This window comes from Juglans microcarpa x Juglans regia, chromosome 2S (genome assembly GCF_004785595.1).
Source record: "Juglans microcarpa x Juglans regia isolate MS1-56 chromosome 2S, Jm3101_v1.0, whole genome shotgun sequence".
Lineage (NCBI taxonomy): Eukaryota > Viridiplantae > Streptophyta > Magnoliopsida > Fagales > Juglandaceae > Juglans > Juglans microcarpa x Juglans regia.
This window is the reverse complement of record NC_054597.1, coordinates 34,694,747-34,702,286: the sequence shown is the minus strand read 5'-3', so window position 1 is coordinate 34,702,286 and position 7,540 is coordinate 34,694,747.

The window sequence follows — 7,540 nt, the reverse complement described above, 5'->3', positions numbered from 1 at the left end:
TTGAAAATAATCATTTCACTGAAAATAACTGATCGTAGATAAGCAATTTTCTTGTGGTGAGCTTGTGTTTTGGTTGTATCATTAGTGATGTTTTTTCTATTTTTTCTTTTCTTATGATTCAGTTTTTTTCATGTGTAGTGTTTGACAAGAATTTTTAATGAATTTGAGCCTTGATCTGATTCCTTTGGTTTGGTGTCTCAAACCAAAAGAATGGGGTCAAAGCCCAAACTTGCTGAAAATAGTATATTTAGCAGTTTAAAATTTATATTTTGAATTATAGTGTATATAAATTTGTTGAAATTCTGATTTTATGTTATTGCTCAATTCTGTTGTGGCATAACATTTAAAGAATGGAGCTACTATTCAAATTTGCTGAAAAAAGTATGTTTGACAGTTTCAAGTTTATAGTTTTGACAGTGCTATATATAAATTTGTTAAATATTTGATCTGATGTTACTACTTTGTTCTGTTATAGTGCAAGATTTTTTTCTTTCAGGCTTTTTCCTTTTAGGTTGGTATTTTTGAACTTGCTCAATGTGTATGAGTATGTAATTGCATAGATGTTGAAATTCTGATTTTGTGTTATTGCTCAATTTTGTTATGGCATAACATTTAAATAATGGAGCCACTATCCAAATTTGCTGAAAAAAGTTTGTTTGATAGTTTCAAGTTTATAGTTTTGACAATGCTATATATAAATTTGTTGAATGTCTAATCTGATGTTATTGTTTTGTTCTGTTGTAGTGCAAGATTTTTTTTCTTTCGGGCTTTTTTTTTTCAGGTTGGTATTTTTGAACTTGCTCAATGTGTATGAGTATGTAGTTGCATAGATTGTGTTATATTTGTGTTTTGTAATTTATTTGCATTATTTTATTATTCTTAATTGTGATAGTTTTGGTTTTCTTTTTGTACTAAATTTAGTTTCAAGGTTTTCTTCTTCCTTCTAGCTTTTCTTGTTCTGTTTGTATGGATGATGCACTTCGTTTTTGTGAAAAGAAGTATATGGATGTTTGTTCGGCTATTCCATTTTCAATATGTTCGGCTGGGTTTATGTCTTCGTCTGTATATTTTTTTGTATATTTCAAGATTTGATATGTAATATATATATTAAACAAACGTAAAATAAAAGCATTTTATAATATTTTTTTTTATTTTTGTTTTAGTATAGAAGATAAAACTTGTAAATTATTGTCTTATTGTCTTCTTTTGATGTTATGATAACTTAGTGGTTTGAGCTTTTTGTTTCAAGTTGGTATCTCTTAATTTTCTCAATTTGGACTTTGATTTGGTATTTCTAGCAAATTTATGCTCAATATTTAATATTTATGACAATATTCATAGAGCATAAATATTTAATATTTGTTTATTCAATATATGATTTGGTCTTTCTAGCAAATTTATATTCAATATTTAATATTCATAATCAATATTCATTGAGCATAAATATTTAATATTTGTTTGTCCAATATATGATTTTGTACTCATTTCTTATATTGTTTCGTTTTATAATTGTGTTTACCATGATATTCTATTTAGCTGCAACTACTTTGAGCATTTGCGAAGATTTCTTTATATGTTTTCATTTTATTTGTTGGCTTTGTATATTTTGTTTGTTGATTTCATATTGGTATTTTTGAACTTGCCCAATGTGTATGAATATGTAGTTGCATAGATTGTTTTATATTTGTATTTTGTAATTTATTTGTATTATTTTTAATTGTGAATATATTCATTGTGTAAGATTATCTTCTTTTTTTTTTTGGTAGGAGGTTTTTAACAATAGCATTCACATTGGAGTTTTACTTTAAGGTTTGTTTTTCTCAAGTTTTTCATTTTGTAGTTATTACTAATATTTTTTAATTTCATTATAACATGTGATTATTAATTTATTTATAGTTTGAGGAGTGATCAAGAGTTTCAAATTTGTCAACAAATATATTTTTTTTCTAGTCCTTTTTTTGTTGTGGAGCTGATTTTTCATGTATAGATAGAATTTTTTCAAATCTGTTTTATAAAATTTGAGTTGTGTTAACTTTTTTTTTAGGTATGATGTATTGTTCTCTATTTTTTTTTTTTTATAATGCAGTGTTGATTTTTTTTATTCTGTGATTCTTTGTTGTCTTTATTTTTGTAAAAGTGTTTTTTGTTGAATCATTTGTAGTTGTCTTTTTGTTTTTTGCTTTCTTATACTGTAGTGTTTTTTTAGTATAATACGGCTTCCTTCATTAATTATATTTTCAGGCAAAGTTTGGGTTGTGATCCCACTTCTTTGGTTTGGTGTCCCGAGCCAAAAGAATGGGGTCAAAGCCCAAATTATCTGAAAGAGGTATATTTAGCAATTTAAAATTTTTATATTTTGAACTGTATTGTATATAGATTTGTTGAATTTTAGATTTTATGATATTGTTTTGTTCTCTTATGGCGCAAGATTTAAAGAAAGTAATCAAAGTCCAAATTTGTTGAAAAAAATATATATGAATTTGAAGCTGGATGGTGTGCAGTGTGTTCTTTGGTTTGCATGTTATGATTGTTGTGTGATATATTCTTACAATGAAATAAAAAATAACATGTCTTTCTGTTTATTTTAAAAAAAAGAATTTAGATAATGAGGGTTTTTATAAGATGATGGATTTTTTAGCATGATTGTCTACAGTAATAATCTTCAAATGAAAGAACAGATTGTTATGGTCTTATTACATCATCTGATGAAAATCCTCCTTATTTATGTTCTTTGTATTGGGATTAACAGTTTGATGAGTTGGATGGTGTGTAATGTATTCATCATCTACAACTCTCTCTCTATGTCAGCGATCTCTTTGGATTAGGATTTCTTCCACTGATCTATACTTTCACTTTCTTTGACTCTTTCATCCTCGCTGAGACTGTTTGGCTGCCGAGAAAGTTGATATGCTTTCACACGAATTTTTTTTTTTTTAAATTGTCTCTTTCATGTTTTATCGTTTTGTGACTTTTTGAGGATTTGATGCTTTGGGTTTTTGGTTTAGAGAAGAATTTGGTGGAGTTTTTGGTTACGGAATAGATATTTCTGGTGGAATTTGGATATTTCTCTCGTTTATATTGAAGATTTTGGGCTTTGTTTGAGGAATTGGTGAATCTTTTCTTTTTTCCATGATGGGTATTGTCTGTATGTTTTTGGCTGTGTTGGGTAAATTTATTACAATGTTAGGTCCTTTGCAATGTTCTGTGTTGGCTATATTGGGTAATTTGTTTTATGTTTTTGGGTCATTTGCAATATTTCGTATCTTTAGGGAGAAGGGAGCTGTTATTAGGTTATGATGATAGTTTTGTAATGCGGGTTAATTCACAAATGTTAATGGGGCCTCATCGATATGGCAGGATAATCCTCACCCAGATGGTCATATTGTAGTTTGTGGTACTTTCCACAAAAGGCAATCGGGGTTCAGGTGAGATTTTCTAACTATTCGATGTAAATAGCTCCTTACTTACGCATATTGTCAATATTTTCACCATTTTGAGCATCATTTATTTATACATTCGATATAAATGCACTAGATAGAAATGCTCTTATTTAGCATTATTGTGATTTGCTTGCAGTTTGGTTGTTGTTTTGTGTGAATATGTGAATTAGTCAGTTCTGTTACATTGATTACTCTTGTTTCAAATTTGTAGCTTAAACCATGTGTGCTTGACTTTGTGGGGTCGGTTTGTTGATGCTGAATGTCAACAAATTTCAAAAATTACTGGAACTAAACCAATAATTTTTGTCATGCGGTTAAAAGTTACTTCTTATAATGGTATTATTGAAAAATTCAGAATTCTATATTTTTAAAACATAATGTGTTCATTCCGCATCTAACATATCGTTTTAACCTAGAACTCTCTTTGTCATCTCAACCAACAAGTGTGTTTACAATAAATCCCACAATTCCTACTGCAGCATGATTGCAAGAATGGTAATACATGTTTCTTATTTTTATTTAATTTTAAAACAAACTCTTATTAATTTTTGTTTTCAACATATAATTATTAATTTTTCAAAAGTTATTATTTGTTTTTAATCTCTCTTAAATTCTTGCAGGGCAAGAATCAATGATTTCTTGCTTGAATATGTGATTATAAAATCTTTGAATCCAACACACATATCTGTCATTGTTCATACTGTCTGGAAATTAACAAACATTTCTGATGTTGTATAACTTCTCAAGACTTCACAACCTGGGATAGTAAATTATATTTTTAACAATATTTTTTTAATTATCGATTATTACAATGCAATCATTTTAATACTTGTTATAAATATCATTTAGAAACCAAAATTTTGGATAAAATGCAAGATAAACGTGCTTAACCTCCAGCAAATATTCTTTTATATATCTTGCATTGGATATAATAAAAGAGCAGGCTATGATTACAATGAAAAATTCTCGTGTTATCATTGTAAGCATATGAGCATTGCAAAACTACGGTATGCACATTTTTTCTAAACCTTCAGTTCACATCCCTTGCTTGAAAAGTTTAACTATATACATTCTAACAAATAATTATATATTTGTTGGTAATAATTGTCAAGCGTATGTTGAAGTTGATGATGGTACAGGACAGCTAGCTGCAGTGGTATTTGGTGATATTGCAGAAAAAACGTTGGGTTATTCAGCAATTCATTTTATGAATCATACTGGCAAGGTAACATAATACTGTATTTTTAAAACTTTTTCAATTCAAATAATACAATTATAAATCAAAACATAATTTTTATAATAATTCTTTTTTTTTTTTTTTTTTTTTTGCAGGAGCATTTACCAATCTTAGAAAGTATGGCCAAAGAAATCTCAGAAAAAGAATGAATAATTGAACTCCGTGCAGATGTACAACAGATGAGCCAACAATGACATAAAAATTTTAATATCTTATCAATTAATTCTACAAAAGAGGAAGAAATATGTTAGTTACTATGGTTGTAGCATGAACTTTGGTTATTGTTTAGGACTTAAATCAAACTACATTTTGTAAGCTTATATCAAGCTTCTTTTGCATATATATTACTATGATTGTAGCATGAACTTTGATTATTGTTTAGGACTTAAATCAAACTACATTTTGTAAACTTATATCAAGCTTCTTTTGCATATATATTACTATGATTGTAGCATGAACTTTGGTTATTGTTTAGGACTTAAATCAAACTACATTTTGTAAGCTTATATCAAGCTTCTTTTGCGCATATATTATTTGTTTCCTTTCACATTTAATTTATTTTTCCAACTAGGTTATAACTTTTTATTGTTATATGATTTTTAAAAATTTGAAAGAAAATATAATTTTTTTTATAATGCAATTATGTTATTTTTATTTCTATCTATGTATATTTCATATATATAGACATTTATCCACTGGGGACAAAATATATATGGTCATTATATATATAATATATATATATATGTATATATATATCACCGTTTCCTTTTTGTTTGCCAACCAAGTGCTCAAGGTGTCATTGCCACTTTTACCAATAATGTAGGTCGTTACTACTAGTTAGTAGTTGCGAAGTGATGAGTAAAACTAAAGGATTGGTTAATTCTTGTGAAATATCGTCTTGTAAACTTATTGCAAAACCATATATGTCTGCTATATTGCTATTGATTGAAGTCAATAATAAACAATATATTAGTGTCGAGTTCTATTCATTTCTGTGCAAGGCATATGCTGGCTTATAAATTTCTAGAGGGGTGTACACATGAACTAAATCTAATAATCTTCATTGTTTTTTGTATGAATTTTTTTGGAGGACATGCAATCAAATATTTTAGGAGCCACACTATTATATCTCTTTCTTTCATAAATGGTAGTGGTACCCTTACCCTACTCTTGTTTTGGTAATTTTCTTAAAAAGCCCACGGGAACATAAGACGTTGCTCATTGGACCATATAGTTTGATAGACTACCCGTGACTTTTGCTCTTCTAGGAAGAAGTGGAAAACTGAGTACTAAAGAATTAAAGATTATAATTATTATGGCATATTCAACCAAAAAAAAAAAAAAACGAAGAAATCTTCCTAAGGAGAATAATATATAGGGGTGTTCATCCAGGTTCCAACCCGGGAACCCGGGTATACCCGGACCGGAACCCGGGTTTCAAACCCGGGCCGGAACCCGGGTGGATTCGGGTTTTTGAAATCCGGAAATCTGGATTCCGGGTTGTACCCGGATTTTTTTTTTTTTTTAAGATCCATATAAAGGGTTTAGAAGCATAATTGTTTTTTTTATAAAAGCCTATGATTAAAATGTTGAAAATCATAATTCTTCTATATTTATTAAAAAAAATAAAAAAGTGTTAAAAAATAATTTTTTTATAAAAGCATATAGTTTATGAAAAAAAAATTTGAGTCATCATTAAAAAGCGAAATACTAACATTTTCAAGAATATTAAAAATATAAAAAAATAAAAAACTAAAATGCATGCAATCCACTACATATTACACTATTTTGTTATTTACACATTACATTACATTGCAAAATACAAAACTACAAGATATGAATTACAAAATAATTTCGGCAAGTAGTAACTTCAAGTGATCTGACTAAGAGAGATCCTGCACATTATGTAAGCAAAAAAAGTCAGTACAAAATTACTAGACAAAGGGCTAATACAAAAAAAAGAAAAATATTAAAATGTGCAATGCAATTACAAAATCAGTACAAAATTAAACAACTATGTATAACTTTAATTATCACCATATTGAACAGAAATTAGCATCTATAGATTTCTGTGAATAAATATATTAGGCAATAATATTACCTCATAGAGTTCATCTGATACAAGTCCCATCCGATGAGAATATATTATCTTTGAATTATCGTTATTGGTTGAATCAGTTCTCGGGCACCCAAGAATATACCCCTAAAACCATTTCAAGCAATTAAGCATGTAGTTATTGAAGTAACTTAATTTATGAGCTACTTAATTAAGGTAATGGTTCAAGGTTCTGCAATTTGAAGATGCACTTTGAGATTTAGGCGTGGCACGAGCAAAGCATCATTACCTGATTTTTATTTAGCGAAACAGGTTCAAAGTTAATGAGTCAATTCCTTTTGATTAATATCACAATTCTAAGAGCAAGATCATGATAAAGTTACCATCAATGATATATTTAACAACGAATGGGCCGGATATGCCTGAATAAGAATCAGCACCGATAAATAACTGATTCAGCAGGTATGGTGGGATCCTAATATTAAATGCTTATCAAATGCTTATCATATATATGCTATCTGCAATGATTTGAGTCTTGATCACCCTTATAGTATAGTCATAATCATGAAGATGGAAACAACAACAGCAACTACTACTACTATTAGGAGTACTCTTGTTGCAATATATAAGAGAATAAATTAATACAATAGCTAGCGAGGCAACTTAGAAATTAGAAGACTTTGTAGTTATGGATATTTTCACTCCTCCCTAATAGGTCTCACAAATCCATATCTAACCCATAAAAACACCACACAAAGATTACTCCATTCAAACATTCATGTAACAGCATATAATAGACCCAAATAA